The following is a 25618-nucleotide window of genomic DNA, read 5'->3' as shown; positions in this document are numbered from 1 at the left end:
GCTAGATTACAGTTGGAGCGAAACCCACAAGGCAGTAGTTCTCCAAGAACAGGGTTGGAGAGCCCTGCTGTATAAGCACTGGGTTTACTACTGTAGGACTATGAGGAAGACAGAGGGAGAACGAGAAGAAAGTAAGTAGCCTTGTCTGAGCCAGAATGGCTATTCTACTGTTTCTGTAGCATGAGTCAGCTTGATGTACAAGTAACAAGTACCCCCCCTGGACAGGATGACAGTCTATCGCAGGGCAACAGAGAAGATGAATGAGGCTAATCCATGGGAAAGAAAGAGAAAGTGAAGGAGAGTGAGAGGACACCAGAATGGAGGATAGGATATACAGGCTCAGGTTTCCTAACCGTCACAGTAGCCTCCATTACTAAATTACCTCTGTTAGTCGATTAGCTGTAGAGTTTAGCCTAGCGAAGGACGTCCTTATCATTCACTGCTGCTGAATCCAAAATGGCACCCTATTCCCTATATAGTGCCCCACTTTTTTTTACCAGGGCCCTATAGGGAATAGGGTGCTATTTCGGATGCAGTAGGGCTTTAACCTTAACGTAATGAGATGCAAGGACAAGATCTATTAAACTCACCAGGGAATCAAACTTTTAATTAGGACAATCTTCTTTAAGAAGAACATAACATAAACAAATAAAGGAGGATTATTCGTGAATGATTGATCAGCAGCCAGAGGAGCCAATGAGCTAATGAAGCTGGGGATTGAGTCCCAAAGGGTACCCTATTCCCTTTGTAGTGAACTACTACCCAAAAAAGAAAGAGAGGGGGGGGGGCTTCACCATCCAAACAAAGAGGTGATTTATACTGACTCTTGGTAAGCAGCTTGGTAAGTCTCCTGGACAGCACAGGTGGGAATGAGTAGTATGTGTGTGTCTGTTTGCGTGTGTGCATACCTGCTTCCGTGTGTGTGTGTGTGTGTGTCAGGCATTAAGGACTGTCCTGCTGAGTAGCTTGTGTTCTCTAATGAGTGTCCTCTGATAACGCTGCTGTTGTCCTGTTCTGTATGACAGATAGTCTCTGCCCCTCCCCCCTCCTCCCTACAGAAACTGCAGGGACACTCAATGACCATGTCCCCTAATCAACATGGACGACGGTGTCCTTCCATCCATTAACCTAGACAGCTTGAGGAAATCTTCATTGACATAATAACCACATGTTGGTAGGCATCTTTGACCTTGTACCTCCAGCAGAGTGACCATATCCCCTAAACAACATGGATGACCAYCATTAACTCATCAACTAACTGCATTATTTGATGTCTATCCTATTACCTTGGATGTCTGATTTTGACTATGACAGAAATATCAAAGTATGACATGAACTGACGTGATCAACACCTCCATCCTCTAACCTAGACCACAGCTGTAAGTTCTCAAAATTCCAGGAAAATCAATCACAAGTAGGTAGACATCTTTGAACTTGTGGAGAGGGGAAAATGTTAAAACTCCCAGAAAACCTTACAGAAAATGAATTCTTAAAGTTTGGCAACAAAGCTGTAGAACCTTGAAATATTAATCAGATTAGCCGAGATGGCAGATGAGATCACCATCTTAATCTCCGTTGTTAAGAGGCATTTTAAAGATCAGATCGAAGGATCATATCCCTCTTCTATCCCTCTTTATTTATCTTTAAACCTGAAGCCTTGGAGACTGGCCTAGACCGAACACTGGCTCAAAGTTTGGATGGTAGAGAGGGTCTAGACTGTAGAAGGTTAGGTACGTAAATGTGGCTCATTTGACCAACATCCCTCGTTTYTTGATGGTGTTGGCTGCCACAGGTGGGATCTGAATGCATATGGATGTCTGTACAATTTCTCAAATGTCCAGTAAATCAAAATCTTCCATGTCATGTTGTCCGGTGCCAAATTTTCCTAAAGGAAACTCTGAAATCACATATTGTTTTATCAAGATTTTAGAATACTCACAGGAAAGTCTCGCCAATTGGATTGAAACCTACGTGTAGGTATGGACACCCTAAAGACTCGTTAGTCCAGTCTCACTTTGATTATGCCAGCACATTATGGTTCACCAGCAGCCTCAAACTTCTAAAGAATAAGCTACCAACCAAACAAGCTTGTAAGAATTGTACTTAATTAAACTCCCCAGTCATACTCATCTGGAGGTTGAGAATTTTTTCACCTCTATCTCTGTAATGTGTCTGTATCTAAGTAATTGTAATTACAGTACCAGTCAAKCGTTTGGACACACCTACTCATTCAAGGTTTTTTCTTTATTTTTACTATTTTCTACAATGTAGAATAATAGTGAAGACATCTAAACTATTAAATAACACATATGGAATCATGTAGTAACAAAACAAGTGTAAACAAATCTTCTTCTTTTTTTTAAATATTTGTGATTCTTCAAATAGCCACCCTTTGCCTTGATGACAGCTTTGCACACTCTTAGCATTCTTTCAACCAGCTTCATGAGGTAGTCACCTGTAATGCATTTCAATTAACAGGTGTCCCTTGTTAAAAGTTCATTTGTGGAATTTCTTTCCTTCTTATTGCATTTGAGCCAATCAGTTGTGTTGGGACAAGCTAGGGGTGGTATACAGAAGATAGCCCCATTTGGTAAAATACAAAGTCCATATTATGTCAAGAACAGCTCCAATAAGCAAAGAGAAACAACAGTCCATCATTATTTCAGCTTTGGACATTAGACTGGTGTAAATCTTTCCTTTGGTCTGATGTGTCCAAATTTTTGATTTTTGGGACCAACATACTCCTCAGAGGCAGCCCCAGAGCAGAAGGAACTCATTCTACACATCACCTACAATGATTATAACAGCCTCTTGATGAATGGACTTTTGCCAGCCCTTGGTAAACAGGTTAAGACGACCTGCATTGGCTGGGAAACTACTACTCTACAGACAGTCATTGGACACTGTAAACGCACTGAGGCAGAACTGTCTCAAGAAGATAAGAAGAAACAGAATGGAAGAGGAGGGGGTGAAGTTACAAGCTGCACAGGTGGCCTTCTATCAAGGACAGGGCCAGCAGCGGCAMGCTCAGGGAGGACCTCAAAACGATGGACAGAGAGGAAAGGGTAGAGGGAGAAGAGGAAGGGGAGGCAGTGCTGACGGACGGGTTGGACGACAGACACCAAAAGGTAATAGCTTGACCTGCTATGTCTGTGGACAGGAGGGACATTTCGCCAGAACATGTCAAAGCAAACTTACCAAACAGGAGGCAGTAGGGGGAGATTGTAAAACAGTCCACATATGGACTGACGCGAGGTAGAGACAGTTGACACCCTTGAACTGCATTTGAAGATTTTCAAGCCTCCGTGAGGAGCCAATGGTTCGTCTGTTTGTCAATTGTGAATCAATCAATTTTCTAGTAGATACTGGCGCTACGGCTGCCACTTCCCTAGAGAGTGCTAAATTACCARCACATCTGTCAGCCCAAGCTGAGCATGGATTTTGGCTAAGGATAAAACTGTTACGATTTATACTGACAGCAGGTATGCGTTTGGGGTTTTGCATGACTTTGGTACACTCTGGAAGCAACGTGGGGTCCTCACCTCATCTGGGAAGACAATTTCACACTCTAAATTGGTTGAAAACTTGTTTGTTGCACTTCCTGTCTCTGTTAAAAACATGTTTTCTCTACAGGATGTTTCTTACTGGGGAAGTGAGACAATGTGTCAAAAGGGAGGAATAATGGTTGTAAGAATACCTGTACTCTCCGGAACTGAATTTAATAAGTAGTGACAATTGAGTTGACTGATCTTTGGAATTGAATTTAAGTTAAGCAAATTTTATTTCAAAAAGGCTTGGAATTAGTTAATGGATTGATATAAGAGTTGACTGCTGTTAAGAAATGTAGACACTATTAAAGAACTAAACAAATAAGGAGGGGTACACCATTAATTCATGTGTCGACACACACAATAGCGTAATGATGAACTGTTTGAACTGTTTAACACATATTTCTTAAGGACAGGTGGAATGCCCATCAAGTACAGTGCCTATTCATCCCCTTTGGCGTTTTTCCTATTTTGTTGCATTACAACCTGTAATTTAAATGGATTTTTATTTGGATTTCATGTAATGGACATACACTAAATAGTCCAAATTGGTGAAGTAAAATAAAAAAATAAAAACTGGTGCGTGCATATGTATTCACCCCCTTTGCTATGAAGCCCGTAAATAAGATCTGGTGCAAGCAATTACCTTCAGATGTCACATAATTAGTTAAATAAAGTCCACCTGTGTGCAATCTAAATGTCACATGATCTGTCACATGATCTCAGTATATATACACTTGTTCTGAAAGGCCCCAGAGTCTGCAACACCAATAAGCAAGGGGCACCACCAAGCAAGCGGCACCATGAAGACCAAGGAGCTCTCCAAACAGGTCAGGGACAAAGTTGTGGAGAAGTACAGATCAGGGCTGGGTTATAAAACAATATCTTAAACTTTGAACATCCCACGGAGCACCATTAAATCCATTATTAAAAAATTGAAAGAATATGGCACCACAACAAACCTGCCAAGAGAGGGCCGCACACCAATAATCACGGACCAGGCAAGGAGGGCATTAATCAGAGAGGCAACAAAWAGACCAAAGATAACCCTGAAGGAGTTGCAAAGCTCCACAGTGGAAATTGGAGTATCTGTCCATGGGACCACAGAGCTGGGCTTTACGGAAGAGTGGCCAGAAAAAAGCCATTGCTTTAAGAAAAAAATAAGTAAACACGTTTGGTCTTTGCCAAAAGGCATGTGGGAGACTCCCCAAACACATGGAAGAAGGTACTCTGGTCAGATGAGACTAAAATTGGGCTTTTTTGACCATGAAGAAAAAACGCTATGTCTGGCGCAAATCCAACACCTCTCATCACCCCGAGAATAACATCCCCACAGTGAAGCATGGTAGTGGCGGCATCATGCTGTGGGGATGTTTTCATCGGCAGGGACTGGGAAACTGGTCAGAATTGAAGGAATGATGGATGGTGCTAAATACAGGAAAATTCTTGAGGGAAACTTGTTTCATTCTTCCAGAGATTTGAGACTGGGTGGGAGGTTCATCTTCCAGCAGGACAATGACCCTAAGCATACTGCTAAAGTAACACTTGAGTGGTTTAAGGGGAAACATTTAAATGTCTTGGAATGGCCTAATCAAAGCCCAGACCTCAATCCAATTGAGAATCTGTGGTATGACTTAAAGATTGCTGTACACCAGCGGAACCCATCCAACTTGAAGGAGCTGGTGCAGTTTTGCCTTGAAGAATGGGCAGAAATCCCAGTGGCTAGATGTACCAAGCTTATAGAGACATACAGCAAAAGACGTGCAGCTGTAATTGCTTCAAAAGGTGGCTCTACAAAGTATTGACTTTGGGGGAGGGGTGAATAGTTATGCACACTCAAGTTTATTTCAAAATAAAAATATTTTTAATCTTCAAAGTGGTAGGCATGTTGTGTAAATCAAATGATACAAACCTCCCAAAAATCTATTTTAATTCCAGGTTGTAAGGCAACATAATAGTAAAAATGCCAAGGGGGTGAATACTTTCGCAAGCCACTGTACACTGCTGGAATGGAAAATGACCTTGCTTTGTGCTCCCTTTAACAATGATCTGAAGTCTATTTTCCCAGGGTAAAAGTGGCTTTGCCTGAACCAAAGGGAGGACAGCTCCACAAACGTCAACCAGGCTATTGGGTGGTCATCAAGGAACTCGCAGAAATATTTGCCACCAACAGAGCTGGACTGGTCCATTCCAGGTGCTCCTGACTACCCAGACAACGGTGGAGGTTGCAGAGAGATCTATGAAGGTTCATGCCAGCCAATGCAAGAAGGTGTCCCACATCCCAGGTGACGATGTATCAGCTGATAAATCAACATAGGTGACCCCAGTGGCCATGGAAGGACTAGGACTGAACTGAAATCAAATCAAACTTTATTTGTCACATGCGCCTAATACGTGTCATGTTTGTTGCTTTCATGGTCAGTCTTCTCATTGAAGCTGTTATATGGAGAAGTGGCCACAATGCAACTGAAGTATATAGCATGGCGGAACTTAAATAACAGCCGCTCCAGCTCGAGCCAACGTCAGGATCAGGATGGGATCCAGCAAACAATAGCCGCCCAATTGTTTAATAAGAAGACGTAGATCCATGTGTCAACGTGATGATTGTCCTCTTTGTACAGACGAAGAGTGTACTCCTTGTAACCTTTTAAATGATTTGTAAGTATTTAAATGATTCCTTTAAGAATATTTTGCACAGTGTGAAGAAGGAAATAAAGTGGCTCAGCAGAAGCCATTTACAAAGATAATGTACTGGTGTAAGAAAGCCCTCTCCAACAATGCTTTATATTTTGCTTGGCTGAAGTTTTGCTTAGATTATGACATAATTGGCTTACATTATGAAATATTACTTATATGCTTACTTGTAATTTTGTATTAGGTTGAGATTAGTCTTAAAGGCGAGGAATGTGGTGGGGAAAATTGCAAACTTTGTTGTGCACATGTGCTGTATGTGCCCTAAATCTGTACATTTCCATTGTCTGTTTCTCTCATTTAAGAAGAAGCCAGTGTTTTCCTCTTGTTTCTGAGTAAATTAGTCACGCGGCCAAAGACAAAGGGCCGTCTGAGAGTGACCAGTTTTTGGTCCATCCTGTTCTTTTCATATCTTTCAAGGGCACAGCTGTGTGGAGATATGAAGAGAACAAAGGCTAGCTTGAGCAGCAGTGACAATTCTATCAACACCTTCCAAATGTGAAATTATAAGACAAAAAGTACACTTACTGAAGCTGTTCCTCTATGTCCTCTTGGCTGTGAATGTAGCTAAGGTAATTTGTTAGCTAATATCCATCCCAGAGACTTCCTCAAATTTGCAGTCCATGGGGGGTCTAGAATATGAAGTAAATGCCTGACTGTGTTTTTCATCTGTATGGATGCATTTAAAATGCATGAGCTTGTATCCATGAAGTTCCCCATGTCCACCCAGTTGATCAACAAGGAATAASACGGTCAGATTTAAAACATTTGCTGTCGAGCCATAGAGAACTCAGATTTTTCCGCAATCTAGGTAAACTAATGACAACACCATCTATATTGCTCAGTGACATGAATATTTCCCAATGCATCAAACCGAGGAGAAAAATAAAAGTTGATGAACTCAAGCAAACCCGCCAAAATGTTAAACTGTCCATGAGGGGAAGTCAAGCTTGCCAAGTAGCCTATGCCAACGTTTCAGCATAATAAATTAATACGTGATTTATCCTAATAATGTGCAACCGGATTATTTCATAATAACATAATATTTATTGTCATTTTAAAGTTATCTTTGTCATTATATCATTATCTTTTTAATAATAAGAGTTATTGAATTATTTCATAATAACGTGATCTTGTCTCATAATAGTAATAAAAAATATATATACTCTGAGTGGCAGTAATACGCCACTGTAAAAATGAAGTGTTTTGTAACACTACGTACAACCAGAGTTTCTAAACCAAGATGGTCACCATCGGGAGACTTCCAGGAACGCTTGATAATGTTTTGGGTTTGAGAAGTCAATGAGAGAAGTGAAAACTTCTTATAATTTTCTCAAAATCTATTTTTCTCGAAATCAACCTAGATTTGACCCAATGTCTTAATCTAGGATAGGGGGCAGCATTTTCACTTTCGATGAATAGCGTGCCCAGAGTGAAATGCCTCCTACTCTGTCCCAGATGKTAATATATGCATATTATTATTACTATTGGATATAAACCACTCTGAAGTGTCTAAAACTGTTTGAATGATGTCTGTGAGTATAACAGAACTCATATGGCAGGCAAAAACCTGAGAAAAAATCCGAACAGGAAGTGAGAATTCTAAGGCTGGTCGATTTTCAACTCATCGCCTATTCAAATCCCAGTAAGATATGGATCTGTTTGCACTTCCTACGCCTTCCAATAGATGTCAACAGTCTGTAGAATGTTGAATGAAGCCTCTACTGTGATGTGGGSCCGGATGGGAGGTGTTTGAGTCAGTGGTCTGGCAGAGTGCCAGTTCCTGGTCATGCGCATTCCACATGATATCACCTTGCGTTCCATTACTTCTGTAGACACAAAGGAATTCTCCGGTTCACCTGGACCTGRGCGAGCGTTTGGACATGTGTACTAAACGTGCTTGCAAAAGTAGCTACTTGGACATATTTAATGGACATTATCGAACAAAACAACAATTTATTGTGGAACTAGGATTCCTGGGAGTGCATTCTGATGAAGATCATCAAAGGTAAGGGAATATTTATGATGTAATTTCGTTTTTCTGTTGACTCCAACATGGCGGAGAAATGTTGTTTATATCTGAGCGCCGTCTCAGATTATTGCATGGTTTGCTTTTTCCGTAAAGTTTTTTTGAAATCTGACACAGCGGTTGCATTAAGAACAAGTGTATCTTTAATTCTATGTAAAACATGTATCTTTCATCAAAGTTTATGATGAGTATTTCTGTTATTTGATGTGGCTCTCTGCAATTTCTCCAGATATTTTGAAGGCATTTCTGAACATGGCGCCAATGTAAACTGAGATTTGTGGATATAAATATGCACATTATCGAAGAAACATACATGTATTGTGTAACATGATGTCCTATGAGTGTCATCTGATGAAGATCATCAAAGGTTAGTGATTCATTTTATCTCTATTTCTGCTTTTTGTGACTCCTATCTTTGGCTGGGAAAATGCCTGTGTTTTTCTGTGGCTATGTACTGACCTAACATAATCGTTTGGTGTGCTTTCGCCGTAAAACATTTTTGAAATCAGACATGTTGGCTGGATTCACAACATGTGTAGCTTTAATTTGGTGTCTTTCATGTGTGATTTCATGAAAGATAGATTTTTATAATAATTTATTTGATTTTGGCGCACTGCATTTTTACTGGCTTTTGGCCAAGTGGGACGTTAGCATCCCTCATATCCCAGAGAAGTTAAGTGGTGGAACATGTTATTACTCCAACCTCGTGAAAGTGATAAACTGACACGTTTTCATATTTTTTTTATTACTTTATATTGAAGGAGTGCCTTTGAGGTGACGGCCTGCATATGCACAGTTCGGATCGCATAATCTTAGCTAGCCAAGGTCGCCATGACATCGCTTAAAAGTGTGATCAGGGATTTCTATTGGTGAAGCAGTTTTAGCCTATCTTTGCTACAACTAGTGGCAACTGAGCTGCCACCAATTTTAAGGAGAGTTTTGAAACCCACGGGTGTAAGGGATTACGAGACAGATTTAATGTGCACTGAAACACTCATCCTAAGGTTTTCTGAAACATGACATGGTGTGTTGAAACAACACTTAATCAAGAGTTGTGCAACACCTTGCAAGAGACTGGGAGCACTAACCCGGAAAAGGTTGAAAACACTATTATGGTGTTTTGAGTCCTGTTTAATTACATCTCTCCTCTTTTCGTTTTCCAAATACTGTAAATGTGAGTCCCTCCTCTTTTTGTATATTCCCCGCTCTTACATGGTGTGCTGCAAACTCCTCATTGGTAATTCCAAAATATCTAATGTACGGTATTATGGTCAAACAAAAGATAGATGAAAATATCGTTTTGTAAAAATACAAATTAATATGTTTGTCCAGGATAAAATATTTATTTTTCAAGACATGATTTTGAAGCTTCAAATGCTTTATCTTTTCTTGGCAAATGATCAAATGACAATAAAACATTAGCAGATGTTTCACATTTTTATATTGATATATTTATCATATTCATATTCTTCAAAATCAAGGGAAATATGGCATTATATTTCACATTAATGGAAGAAAATACAGGCAATTACTGATAATGCAAGCATTAGAAGTCATATAAAACCTCAGCCCAGAGCACATCCATTCTGCTAATGTGCACTACATGACCAAAAGTATGTGGACACCTGCTCGTCGACCATCTCATTCCAAAATCATGGGCATTAATGTGGAGTTGGTCCCCCCTTTGCTGCTATAAAAGCCTCCACTCTTCTGGGAAGGCTTTCCACTAGATGTTGGAACATTGCTGCAGGGACTTGCTTCAATTCAGCCACAYGAACATTCGTAAGGTCGGGCACTGACGTTGGGCGATTATGCCTGGCTCGCAGTCGGTATTCCATATGGGCCTCGCTTTGTGAGCGGGGGCATTGTCATGCTGAAACAAGTTGGAAGCACAGAATCATCTAGAATGTCATTGTATGCTGTAGCGTTAAGATTAACCTTCACTAGAACTAAGAGGCCTAGCCCGAACCATGAAAAACAGCCCCAGACCATTATTCCTCCTCCACCAAACTTTACAGTTGGTACTATGCATTGAGGCAGGTAGCGTTCACCTGGTATCCGCCAAACCTAGATTCGTCCGTTGGACTGCCAGATGGTTAAGCGTGATTCATCACTCCAGAGAATGCGTTTCCACTGCTCCAGAGTCCAATGGCGGCGAGCTCTACACCACTACAGCCAACGCTTGGCATTGCGCATGGAAATCTTAGGCTTGTGTGCAGCTGCTCAGCCAAGGAAACTAATTTCATGAAGCTCCTGAAGAAACCGTTATTGTGCTGACATTGCTTCCAGAGGCAGTTTGGAACACGCTAGTGAGTGTTGCAACCGAGGATAGATGATACGCACTACAGCACTCTGTGGTCCCGTTCTGTGAGCTTGTGTGGCATAACATGGCTGAGATGTTGTTGCTCCTAGACATTTCCACTTCACAATAACAGCACTTACAGTTGACCTGGGCTGCTCTAGCAGTGCAGAAATTTGACAAACTGACTTGTTGGAAAGGTGGCATCCTATGACGGTGCCATGTTGAAAGTCACTGAGCTCTTCAGTAAGGCCAATTTTACTGCCAATGTTTGTCAATCGAGATTGCACGGCTGTTTGATCGACGGGTGTGGCTGAAATAACCAAATCCACTAATTTGAAGGGGTGTCCACATAGATGACATGATTGACAATAGTTAGCATTAATTTGTGATCCATGTCTTGATTGACTTTGATTAGGATTGTCCAGCCTGTAGGTAACAAAGTATGTATYCATGTTTTTCTGCAGGAAGACAAATAATTAGCAAATGACTGGATAATTCAGTTATGACCTTCTTTAATATTAATAAATTGTAATGTGAATATACAATTTTTAAAGGCCCAGCGAAAACAAAAACGTTATTTCCTGTATTTAATAAGAATTTCCACACTATTAGGTTGGAATAATACTGTGAAATTGTGAAAATGATAATGCCCTTTTAGTGTAGGAGCTATTAGAAAAAKCACCTGAAATCTTCAGCCTGTTTTGGTGGGATGGAGTTTTGGAATGCCTGGTGAGACCGATAAGAAAGAGAGTTACAAACCACTCTGCCAATAACAGCTAGTTTTCAGTTTTCCCCTCCCCACTCAGACCACTCCCAGACAGTTCTATCAAAATTCTTACTTGAGAAATTGCTCTTGGCTTAGAAGCTAATTGAAAACAACCAGAATAAGGCACTTCATTTTTACCCAGAAATGATTTGATTTTGAGATAAAAACGGCTGCGTTGGACCTTTAATCATATCAATAGCAATATGCAAAATGCATATAAATGAATGAAGCGAGGCAAATACACTGTAGAAACAAGATAATAATTTGAATGTCAAACGTTGGATGCAATAACATTTGGCGTGGTAGGCCAGAGCTAGAGCAGGCTAAATTGACATACAGCAAGCATCGAACAATATATAAAGCTCATAAAGCTAGTAGGCTTTAACCTAAAACCTAAAATCTGATAATCACACTTTACTTTTTATTGCTGGCCAGCAGATGTCACTAATGTGCATTGTGAACGGATAATGAAGCTCAGAGAGATTAACCTGTTTTCGACACAATTGTCTGGAAAGCATAAATGCTTCTGGCTGCTGAGTTCCCCATCACTACTTTCTTGGAATGTTTTGGAAAGTTTCACCTGAGCGTTTGTTCTGCTCTTTACTGTCTGAGTTTGTGAAGGACCTTAAAACTGGGGAGGCGACTGCTGACTTGCCTGTTTTAATACTTGACCATAGAGTTTGCTAAGAGGGCACACTTGATGTGAATGCTCTCTTTCTAATTCTGAACAGTACGACAGCACAATTCTTCACAGTTTGGGTTTCATTTAACATTTGTTTTCGGAAATTGGGTTTGAATTTCCTCACAGAGTATGTGGCTGCGTGGGTAGGAATTCTAATTGACTTTGCCATTTTACTGCCCCAAAGGTCAGGGGTTCAATTCCTCCTTCTGCCTGTCCCACTTTCACTCTGTGAACTTCTGTTTCTAATCTCTCTAGAAAAAGCACAGAAAAACTAAAGGTGGAATTCCTATTCAGACTTCACATTTGAGTTGATTTAATGACTTTAAATTAGAGGGATCCGCCAGTACCCGAGCGGGTCGTCATCGAGAATTCTAAATAATGTCACAGGTCTGGGTCGGATCTGATTTGATTGTCACAGATCTCGGGTATGTATAATTTTTACAGACTTGTCCAGAAGGACCCAAACAGATCCGAAAGTGACTGCTGTGGTAGAAAGAGAGAAATTGTGTAATTTATGTTGCTGCTCTTTGCTTTTCACGAGAGTGGCACGTGTAGCTTGTTGTTGTTGTTGGCCAATTATAAGTCATCAAAGRGGCAATAGGCTACAGTCAAAGAGCCTCCGTGTGGAGCAAAAGTTAGGAGATATCTAATCAATGGAAGATGATATTAAAATTATGGCATTAAAAGTTACAATGACCAAGAGCCAACAGCCAACTTTGTATTCTGAATGGAGTTATTGTTGTTTGTAACTGTGTAGGATACTAGCTAGCTAGCTTACCTAGCTTCTCCCATAGGCAGGTACTATGTAATCATAATGGATGATAAATAACCTAGCTATGGCAGGTATTAGTCTACTATAGTGCGAGTCGGCTTGGTTGGTTGCTGTCTCTCCCTCCCTCCTCCCTGGTCCCTGTGTCACTCGCTCACACAACACGGCCCATGCTAGAGCATCACCTCTCTCCACCTCCTCTCCCTCACGCTTTATCAGCTCCGGTTAATAAAGTAGCTTAGAAATGGACTTTTCTGCTGCTTCTCTCACTCGGATCGGACAGGGTCTGGATCCGACCAGGTCTATATGGAATGGGTCTAATTGTCCTCGGATCCATTCCGAACGGGTGTCTGTATTAAAACAATAAATGTAGTCTTATCGGGTTCGGATGGAAAAGCACCAAGTCCATTTCGGAACAGGTCCAACTTTTTGGCCCCGTGAAGGCCTCTACTTTCAATGTARATATATATTTTTTACTTAGGTCCATGTTTTAATGAATCCATTAACTTATCTCAAACCTAAATCGGGCCCCATGTGCTGAAAATAACAAGTGTGGTTCAGCAGCGCAGCTTCTTCCTGCAGGCTTGCTGAGTGGACTAAGGCAGTATTTTGACAAGCAGGAGACCTGGGTTCACATCCACTTTTCCATATGAAGATCCATTTTAAACATTTCACCTCATGTTAACCCTGCTATAAACTTACGTAGCCCTAAACATTTTTATCGTAACATAATTTATAATCGTACAATTAGCCTGGCAACTGTAGCCTATAATTAGAGTGATTGAGTGATAATTAGAGTGATTGTCTACCCTATGAAAAGTATTAAATTCCCAGTCTGTTCCTTAAAATGTTAATTAAAATATTGTCTGAAAATCCTTATCAATCAATATTTAAGCTATAAACCATTGGCATTTCAAAACCATTTGATTGTATGAGAGACACAGTCTGCCAAAACACACTTTGCCAAGACACACTTTGTGTTTTAATGCTACCTTTACATGCATTGAAACACCAACAATGGTTTTCACAAGGCCCTCTTAAAAACACCAATATTCAGACTGAGAATCAAATCAAATCAAATTTTATTAGTCACATGCGCCGAATATAACAGGTATAGAATTTACAGTGAAATGCTTACTTACGAGCCCCTAACCAAAAATGCAGTTAAAAAAAATATGGCTAAGTATAAGAAATGAAAGTAATTAAAGAGCAGCAGTAAAATACAAATAGTGAGACTATATACCGGGGGGTGCCGGTACAGAGTCATTGTGGAGGGGCACTGGTTAGTTGAGGTAATATGTACATGTAGGTAGAGTTATTAAAGTGACTATGCATAGATGATAACAACAGAGAGTAGCAGCAGTGTGAAAGAGAGGGAGCTGTTGGGGGGGGGGCAATGCAAATAGTCTGCGTAGCCATTTGATTAGGTGTTCAGGAGTATTAGGGCTTTGGGGTTGAAGCTGTTTAGAAGCCTCTTGGACCTAGACTTGGCGCTCCAGTACCGCTTGCCGTGCGGTAGCAGAGAGAACAGTCTATGACTAGGGTGGCTGGGGTCTTTGATAATTTTTAGGGCCTTCCTCTGACACCGCCTGGTATAGGGGTCCTGGATGGCAGGAAGCTTGGCCCCAGTGATGTACTGTAGTGCCTTGCGGTCGGAGGCCGAGCAGTTGCCATAGCAGGCAGTGATGCAACCAGTCAGGATGCTCTCGATGGTGCAGCTGTAGAACCTTTAGAGGATCTGAGTACCCATGCCAAATCTTTTCAGTCTCCTGAGGGGGAATAGGATTTGTTGTGCATGACCTCTTCATGACCGTCTTGGTATGCTTGGACCATGTTAGTTTGTTGGTGGCCGTGCAGTCACTGTAGGGACGACGTCATCGATGCACTTATTGATGAAGCTAATGACTGATGTGGTGTACTCCTCAATGCCATCGGAGGAATCCATATTCCACATATTCCAGTCTTTGCTAGCAAAAGAGTTCTGCAGCTTAGCATATGCTTCATCTGACCACTTTTTTATTGATATAGTCACTGGTGCATCCTGCTTTAATTTTGCTTGTAAGCAGGAATCAGGAGGATAGAATTATGGTCAGATTTGCCAAATGGAGAGCGAGTGAGAGCTTTGTATGCGTCTCTGTGTCTGGAGTAAAGGTGGTCCAGAGTTTTTTCTCTCTGGTTGCACATTTAACATGCTGATAGAAATTWGGTAAAACGGATTTAAGTTTTCCTGCATTAAAGTCCCCGGCCACTAGGAGCYRCACCTCTGGGTGAGTGTTTTCAGGTTTGCTTATGGTGYAATACAGCTRATTCAATGCTGTCTTAGTGCCAGCCTCTGACTGTGGTGGTATGTAAAGAGCTACGAAAAAAACAGATGAAAACTCTCTAGGTATATAGTGTGGTCTACAGCTTATCATTAGATATCGTGCACCAGCTGTTATTTACAAAAATATATAGTCAGCCGCCCCTTGTCAGACGCCGCTGTTCTAACCAGCCAGCTGTATGTTGATAGTGTCGTCTTTCAGCCACGACTCCGTGAAGCTTAAGATATTACAGTTTTGGATGTCCCGTTGGTAGTTTGATCTTGCGCGTAGGTCTTTTTGCTAGCAGGATTCTGCCAATCCGTGGTGAGTAATCGCAGTAATGATGTTCAGAAGTTATTTTCGGTCATAAGATGGTGATGGTGATGGTGTTTTGAGTCTTTCTATTTTAACAGTGTACTGTACTGTAGATTGCTGCATGTTGCAAAATTAATATTGCTATTGTGATGCATAATTGCCATGGTAATTTGGAATGTCCAATCAATGAATATTAGAGGTAATATAGACCTAGTCATTCCACAGATAAAAAATTTGCCGAAAAAAAGCTTACATTAAATGCTTTATGACAGCATAATTTCCCTTACTAACGGTGCCATTCCAAACACAAACAAACGTGAAAAAAACAAATAACCATCTAACAATAAAAAGAAAAGGTTATAGAAGACTTTTGCCGAGTGATATTTGCAGCCCAAAGGACTCTTACCTAACAGGGAGCTGATGGTTAGTAAGGGACATAACGTCTTCTCCTGTCACCTCTCCTCTTGCGCCTCACGGTCAGAGTGGCTATACGCCTCCTGTTCCTTGAGCGTTTTGTTGAGACGGTGGCCTTGACGATATGCATCACATTGGAAAGGAAAGGAAAGTTAAGTGGATGATTCATCAGCTAAATCATTCAGTTAACTTGTAGTATTAAAAGCCAATATGAGGGCCCAATATTACAAACCAATACCATAGTTAAATAATACATCACAATAGTATGGTTTGACACTACTACACCATACCATAGTTGAATGAGTGCAATACAATCAACTGCATGCAATACTCTCTTTCTTTCTTTCTTTCTTTCTTTCTTTCTTTCTTTCTTTCTTTCTTTCTTTCTTTCTTTCTTTCTTTCTTTCTTTCTTTCTTTATTTCCTTCTCTCTTTCTTTCTAAGACTGTTCACTGTGCTGGGGAAGGCTGATGTGTGGAGTGGGAATCTGCTAGAGGGAACAGGGAGTCAGGACTGTTAATTAGCTTGAGTGTTATTTATGCATCGCCATACACACACACACACACACACACACACACACACACACACACACCACACACACACACACACACACACACACACACACACACCACACACACACCACACACACACACACACACACACACACCACACACACACACACACAACCACCCACACACACACCACAACCACACACACACACACACCACACACAACACCACACACACACACACACACACACACACACACACACCACACACACACACACACACACACAACACACACACACACACACACCACACACACACACACAAAGTCTTCTATAACAGGTCTACACCCCCCCCCCCCACACCCACACACAATAGGTCCTGGTATGGGGGCTCTTATCAACTCACAATAAATAAGCCAATTTTCAATATCCAATCATGTGTGTCTGTGTTGAGTTAATTATCACACGGATTAATACACACACACACACACACACACACACACACACACACACACACCACACACACACACACACACACCACCACACACACACCACACACACACCACACACACACACACACAACACCACACACACACATACACACACACACACACACCATGCACACGTCTGCACGTCCATGGCACTTACACACACAGACACACACACCTGCTTTGTTCCTCTAATGACTTCCTTGTGTTGATGCACAATCATCTCATTAGATCAGTTATGTTTCAGTTTAGAGGTAATAGGGCTCCCATTACGGCAAACCACTAACCTCTGTGTATAATTATGGAACAGAAATTATGGCTTTGAAATACTTCTCTATGGGCTTTTTGCATATTTGGCTATTCGTACGTGAAGAGGAGTGATGTAGAGGAGAGGTGTAGAGAAGGTAGAAGTAGTGGTAGAGGAGATATGTTGAAGAAGGTAGAGAGATGTAGAAGAGTGGAAGAGGAGATGTAGAAGAAAGGTAGAAGAGATGTAGAAGAGTGGTAGAGGAGATGTGAAGAGTGAGAGGAGAAGTAGAAGACGAAGAGGAGATGAGAGGAGTGGTAGAGGAGATGTAAGAGGTGGTAGAGGAGATGTAGAAGAGTGGAAAGGAGTGTAGAAGAGTGGAAGTGGAGATGAGAAGGGAAGTGGAGATGTGAAGAGCGATAGGAGATGTAGAAGAAAGGTAGAAGAGATGTAGACAGAGTGGTAGGGAGATCGTTAGAAGGGGAAAGGGAGATGTAGAAGATGTGGTTAGAGGAATTGTGAAGAGCGGCAGAGAGAGCTGTAGAGGTGAAGAGGAGATGGTAGAAGAGCAGAAGAGGAGATGTTAGAAGAAAGGTAGAAGAGATGTAGGAAGAGTGGTAGAGGAGATGTAGAAGAGTGGAAGGAGGAGATGGTAGAGTAGTGGTAGATGAGATGTAGAAGAGTGGATAGGAGATGTAGAAGAGTGGTAGAGGGATGTAGAAGAGTGGGGAGAGAGTTGGAGGAAGAAAGTAGAAGAGATGTCAAGAAGAGTGGTGAGGAGATGTTAGAGGGTGGGAAGAGGAGATGTAAGAGTGGAAGTGAGATGTTACGAAGCGTGGAAGGAGGAGATTAGAAGAGCGGGAAGAGAAGATGTAAAGAAAGGTGAAAGAATGTAGAAGAGTGGTAGAGGAGATGTAGAAAGAGTGGGAAGAGGAGATGTAGAAGAGTGGTAGAGGAGATGTAGAAGCGAGAGTTGGAAGTGGAGATGTAGAAAGAGTAGAAGAGAGATGTAGAAGAAAGGTAGAAGAGATGTAGAAGAGTGGAAGAGGAGATGTAGAAGAGTGGAAGAGGAGATGTAGAAGAGTGGTAGAGGAGATGTAGAGGAGTGGTAGAGGAGAWGTAGAGGAGTGGTAGAGGAGATATGTTGAAGAAAGGTAGAAGAGATGTAGAAGAGTGGTAGAGGAGAAGTAGAGGAGTGAGGTATAGTAGAGAGGTAGAGGAGCGATAGAGAGGTAGTATAACATTATCACTCTGTGGAAGGTGCCTTGAGAATTTTGTTGAGAGAGTGGCTTTGGAAAGGAAACTTAAGTGGATGAATTATTAGTTACCCTTTGACACGTACCAACACACGGGTGTGTTCATTCTACAGTGGTCCCTGCAGAGCACTCTCAAACCGGTGTAATTAGAAAGTTTATTTAGAACGTTTTGATTGACGCAACAGTCAGRGTTTGAGCTGGCCACACAATTTTTTCCAGAAACATTTCGCACAAAAACAGACCTTACAATGTTATGTCCTGAATATTACCATTTTATTTTTGGATGCAATGTTCAGACATTCACAGAAGTAGCAACAGCATAACACATTCATCCAAACTGGAAAATGTAGGCACATGAGTTGTAGCACTAACTGAGGAAAGATTGACATAATACAAGCGGTCATAATACAAGCGGTCATATTTAGCTAACTCTCGGCTGACAGAAACCATAATATGAATTAGCTAATAGCAAATTATTTTTAAAATTCATTTAAAATTCACCATTGATCGAAGTAATTGAGTAAAACACTTCCTAAAATCGAAAGTAATCCGACGATGGGTAGTTTGTGCACGTCGACATGTTTTTCACATCAACCAAAGATAAGAAGAGGAGACAAGATTAGTTTTGTCTGTTTGAAATATGCATGTTGAAGGGGCTATGTCGTCTACCATCATTCACTTCCCTTCATTCACTTCTGAAAGTTTACTCAATGTTTACAATCCCTTCACCTCATGTTGTTATAACATCTTTGTTCTGACAGACGTTTATGTGACACCCATAATGCATTGTATAATGTCAACAAACATGGTGCCACACATAGCTGGCAAATAGCATTAGCTCATCATAATCAGTACAACCTTCAAATAAATATTTTACACACATCATATGTGTCCATTACAATATATGCAAGAATCGGAATACATGATTTGTCACCAGTACTTGAAAAAGTGAATAAAACTGTAAATACATTATGCTCCATACATACATACCTACAGTTGAAGCCAGAAGTTTAAACCTCTCTGGGATATGTGGGACGCTAGCGTCCCAAATGGCCAACATCCAGTGACAATTCACATGCAGAGCGCCAATTCAAATAAATTACTATAAAACTTTGATAAAATCACACATTCAATATACCAAATTAAAGCTACACTTGTTGTGAATCCAGCCAACATGACAGATTTCAAAAATGCTTTACGGCGAAAGCAAACAATGCTATTATCTGAGCATAGCACCCAAGCAAACAAACACAGACCATCATATTTCAACCCTCCAGGCGCGACACAAAACGCAGAAATAAAGTTATAATTCATGCATTTCCTTTGACGAGCTTCTTCTGTTGGCACTCCAATATGTCCCATAAACATCACAATTGGTCCTTTTGTTCGATTAATTCCGTCGATATATATCCAAAATGTCCATTTATTTGGCGCGTTTGATCCAGAAAAACACCGGTTCCAACTTGCACAACGTGACTACAAAATATCTCAAAAGTTACCTGTAAGCTTTATCCAAACATTTCAAACTACTTTTGTAACACAACTTTAGGTATTTTTTWACGTAAATAATCGATAAAATTGAAGACGGGATGATCTGTGTTCAATACCGGAGGAAAACAATGTGTAGCGAGCCTCTGTGTAACGCGCCTSTAACAAAGTGTATACTTCCCTCGAGCCTCATTCTGAACAGGGTTACTTCTTCATTTCTCAAAGAAAAAACCTCAAAGAAAAAAACAATTTCTAAAGACTGTTGACATCCAGTGGAAGCGATAGGAACATCAAGAAGGTCCCTTAAAAATCTGGATTCCCAATGAAACTTTACTGAAAAGAGAGTGACCTCCCCCCCCAAAAATCTGAATGGTTTGTCCTCGGGGTTTTGCCTGACAAATATGTTCTGATATAGTCACAGACATGATTCAAACAGTTTCAGAAACTTCAGAGTGTTTTCTATCCAAATCCACTAATATCTTAGCTTCTGGGCATGAGTAGCAGGCAGTTTAATTTGGGCACGCTTTTCATCCAAAATTCCGAATGCTGCCCCCGATCCTAGAGAAGTTATTTACACTTAGGTTGGAGTCATGCCAAATTATGTTTGGAGGAAAAACTTGTTTTTCAACCACTCCGCAAATGTCTTGTTAACAAACTATAGTTTTGGCAAGTCAGTTAGGACATCTACTTTGTGTATGACACAAGTAATTTTTCCAACAATTGTTTACAGACAGATTATTTCACTTATAATTCATTGTATCACATTTCCAGTTGGTCAGAAGTTTACATACACCAAGTTGACTGTGCCTTTAAACAGCTTGGAAAATTCCAGAAAATTATGTCATGGCTTTAGAAGCTTCTGGTAGGCTAATTGACATCATTTGAGTCAATTGGAGGTGTACCTGTAGCTGTATWTCAAGGCCTACCTTCAAACTCAGTGCCTCTTTGCTTGACATCATGGGAAAATCTAAAGAAATCAGCCAAAACCTCTGAAAAGTCTGGTTCATCCTTGGGAGCAATTTCCAAACGCCTGAAGGTACCACGTACATCTGTACAAACAACAGTACGCAAGWATAAACACCATGGGACTACACAGCCGTCATATCGCTCAGGAAGGAGATGTGTTCTGTCTCCTAGAGATGAACGTACTTTGGTGCGAAAACTGAATATCAATCCCAGAACAACAGCAAAAGACCTTGTGAAGATGCTGGAGGAAACAGGTACAAATATATCTATATCCACAGTAAAGCGAGTCCTGTTTGGCCATAATGACCATTATGTTTGGAGGAAAAAGGGGAGGCTTGCAAACCGAAGAACACCAACCGTGAAGCACGGGGGTGGCAGCATCATGTTGTGGGGGTGCTTTGCTGCAGGAGGGACTGGTGCACTTCACAAAATAGATGGCATGAGGCAGGAAAATTATGTGGATATATCGAAGCAACATCTCAAGACATCAGTCAGGAAGTTAAAGCTTGGTCGCAAATGGGTCTTCCAAATGGACAATGACCCCAAGCATACTTCTAAAGTTGTGTTAAAATGGCTTAAGGACAACAAATTACAGGTATTGGAGTGGCCATCACAAAACACTGACCTCAATCATATAAAAAAAATTGTGGGCAGAACAGAAAATGCGTGTGTGAGCAAGGAGGCCTACAAACCTGACTCAGTTACACCAGCTTTGTCAGGAGGAATGGGCCAAAATTCACCCAACTTATTGTGGGAAGCTTGTGGAAGGCTACCCAAAACGTTTGACCCAAGTTTAACAATTTAAAGGCAATGCATACGTACATACATACATATTGTATGCTACTGTAGAAACGACAACACGATATACCAAAAATAAGGAAAGTATTCAGACCCATTGACCTTTTCCACATTTTGAYACTTTGCAGCCTTATTCTAAAATTGATTAAATAAATAAAAAATTCAACAGCAATCTACAAACAATACCACATAATGACAAAGCGAAACAGATTTTTTGTACATTTTTGCAAATGTATAAAAAGAACTGAAATACCTTATTTGCATAAATATTCAGACGCTTTACTATGAGACTCAAAATTGAACTCAGGTGAATTTGTGAATTTTTATTAGGATCCCAATTAGCTAACACTGTAACGTTAGCTAATCTTCCTGTGGTCCAACACCAATTAGTAAGACACTACAAACAATTACAAATTAAGACTTTACAAACATTTAACAAGTAGACAATACAGACAATTGAAATATCTGACAGGAAACACATGTAACATTCTGTTGATGTTTTCTATTTCATATCCAGTCATATGGTCTATCGCATTAGATGTCCTTAATTTATTTTCTTGAAGGTGGATTTACTTTTTGCCTGAGAAATATGGATTTGTAAAGAGTTCCATTCAGCTATGGCTCTATATAAAACTGTATATTTAAGGTGATTTGTCCTTGGCTTGGGTTGTCTTAGATGCCCTGTATTTACCTGTCTGGTTTGGTGGTTATGCGTGTTGCTAGTATCTACTAACTAAAGAAAATAAGAAGACTGGATAGTAATTTGTTTTCAACATGAAGTCATGAGAGATTCTGATGCATTTGGATAATATTCATACAGATAGAGCAATGAAGAGCTCATCTGGCAACCCTGTTTTGAGCCATTTTTAGCTTTATTATATCTTTCTTTGCTGCAGATGACCATATAACTGTACAGTACTCTAAGTGTGATAGGACCAGGGATTGACCATATAACTGGACAGTACTCTAAGTGTGATAGGACCAGGGATTGACCATATAACTGGAAGTACTCTAAGTGTGATAGGACCAGGGATTGACCATATAACTGGACAGGACTCTAAGTGTGATAGGACCAGGGATTGAATCACCTGATTCAGAGTGTTAGATGTTACGTATTCTGAACATTTTCTTGTAACAGCATTTCCCTTATCCATCTTAATAACAATATTATCTATGTGTTCTGACCATGATAAAGCTGCGTCCAAGATGATGCCTAGTATTTTTTTTCTTTTCACTTGCTCTACATACATTCTATTCATCGACAAATTCAATTGGGGATCATCAGCAAGCACATATCTTGAACCAAATACAATACATTTAGTTTTAGAAATGTTCAACACGAATTTGTTCATATCAAGCCAGTCAGACACCATTCTTAGTTCACTACTCAGTACATCTGTTAGCTCATTACATTCTGATGCTGCGCTATACATTGTAGAGTCATCAGCATACATTACTACTCTTGCTTTGTTCATTACTGAAGGTAAATCATTAGTAAAGTTAGAGTAGAGAAGTGGGCCTAGGCAACTTCCTTGAGGACACCTCAGTGTATATCTTTACTGTTTGAAAAGCTACCATTAAAGAACACTTTTTGTCTTCTCCTGGATAGATAGCTTTCCATCCAGGATAGAGCTGCAGTCTTAAAACCATAACATTTGAGTTTACCTAGTAACAGTTCATGATCAATTACATCAAAAGCAGCACTGAAATCTAGCAACACTGCACCAATTAACTTCTTGTTATCCATACTCTTTAACCAATCATCTGTCATTTGTGCTAAGGCCGTACTCGTAGAATGACCTTCTTTGTATGCATGCTGGAAACCCGTTATCAGACTATTACATGAGAAATAATCCTTGATTTGTACAGATACAATTTTTTCCAATAATTTACTTAACACAGGCAGCAAGGTTATAGACTACTATTAGGATCAGTGAACGCAGATTTTTCATTTTTAGGTAGTGGAATAACCTTTGACTCTTTCCAGACTTCTGGGCACACCCCATACATCAAGCACTTATTAAAAATATGAGAGATTGGGATAGATATTTGGTTAGCTATAACTCTAAGCAATTTCGAGAATCAAGATGATTTGTACCAGGTGACTTGTCATCCGAAAGAGACAACAGCATTCTTTCTACCTCTTCCCTTTCTACTTGGTGAAATTTGAACATGCATTGCCTCTCCTACAATCTTTTATAAGGCATGGAGCCATCAGTTGGAATCATAGCATTCCTCAACCTGTCCACTTTGCCTGTAAAATTTGAATTGAAGTAGTTTGCGATGTAGTGTGGTTTTGTAATAAATACACCCTCTGATTCAACAAAAGAGCCGGACATGTTCGAATTCCTACCAATAATAGCGTTCAATGTTCTCCACAATTTTTTCCCATCACCCTTTATTTAATCAATGTTGTGCTGATAGAATCCCTTCTTCTTTACTTTGTTAAGCTTGGTCACAAGATTTCTTAAATTACAATAATTTGCTTATCAAGCAGAGTTCCAGATTTATCTGCTGCTTTTTTGGCATCATAACGTTGAATCATTACATTTCTCAGCTCATCATCAATCCATGGGGCACCGTTTAACCTCACAGTGCATTTTCTTTAAAGGGGCGTGCTTATCAGCAGATATATCCATCAATGTCATCGCTGGCCTTAGTATTTCTTTTTTTCTTTATATTTTTAGTTTAGTCAGGGTGTGACTGGTATTTAAATGTGGTTTTTTGTGGTCCAGGTATTGTATGGTTTTAGGGGTTTATTTAAGTAGTTGGTTTATTGTTTTAGATAGTTGTCTAGCTGTGTCATATGTTTGGTGTAGTTGTCTAGGAAAGTCTAATGTTGCCTGAATGGTTCCCCAATTAGAGACAGCTGTTCTGTGTTCTACGTGATTGGGAGCCTATATTTAGGTACCATAGGCTTTAGTTTGTTGTGGGGAATTGACTATGTTGAACGTATTGTAGCTGTGTGTGTGTGCACTACGCTTTATAGCTTCACGGTCGTTTATTGTTTTTGTATAGTTTGTATAGTGTTTCTTTCGTGTTGCCTTCTTCTATAATAAAGAGATGGCTTATTTTCCACATGCTGCGTTTGTCCGTCTCTCTACACCGATCGTCAGAATTCCCACCCAACATCGGATCAACAGCGTGTACAACAACACGGGACTCATGACATGGAGGACGAGTGGATGGAAAAGGACCATGGGCTCAACCGAGAGATATCCCCCCTCAAAGCTGAGCTGGAGGCAGCGAAAGCAGAGAGGCGTCGATTTGAGGAGCAAGCAAAGGAAACAGAAGGTGGAGAGGCATCTGGACTACACTACGTGGGAGGAGATCGACAGATGGCGATCGACCAAGGAGAGATCCGGAGCCGCTCTGGGATTCAATAGGCAATGTGCGGAGGATACGGGAAATGGAGGCAGCAAGGAACGTGCTGGAAGCCTGAAAAGCCCGTGAGTACTACCAAAAATTTCTTGGGGGGGGGCTAAGAGGTAGTGGGCCAAGCAGGTAGGAGACCTGGCCACTTCCCAGCTAACGTGAGACGGGTTACGGGCGAACCCGTAAGTTACCAGAGAGCGCACGGTTTCCTGTACGAGTGCATAGCCAGTGCGGTTATTCACACTCCCCGCACTGGTAGGGCTAGATTGGGCATTGAGCAAATGTCATGAAGCCGGCCCTACATATTGGCCACCAGTACGTCTTCTTGGCGGTTTACATGGCACCAGCTTACGCATGGTGTCCCCGGTTCGCCTCATAAGACCGGTGCGGGTTATTCCACCTCCCCGCACTCTGGTCGGCGCGACGGGAGCATTCACCAGGTAAGGTTGGGCAGGCTCGGTGCTCAAGGAGCCAGTACGCCTGCACGGTCCGGTATTCCGCGCCACCTCCCCCCCAGCCTAGTACCACCAGTGCCTACACCACACCAGGCTTCCAGTGCTTTTCAGAGCGCTTTCCTCCTCCCACGCACTCTCCCTATGGTGCGTCTGCTAGCCGGTACTCCAGTCCGCACCACGCACTAAGCCACCTGTGCGTCTCCTGAGTCCTGTACCACTGTT

The sequence above is a fragment of the Salvelinus sp. IW2-2015 genome, linkage group LG16, assembly GCF_002910315.2.
Source record: "Salvelinus sp. IW2-2015 linkage group LG16, ASM291031v2, whole genome shotgun sequence".
NCBI lineage: Eukaryota > Metazoa > Chordata > Actinopteri > Salmoniformes > Salmonidae > Salvelinus > Salvelinus sp. IW2-2015.
This window is presented reverse-complemented; position numbering follows the sequence as displayed.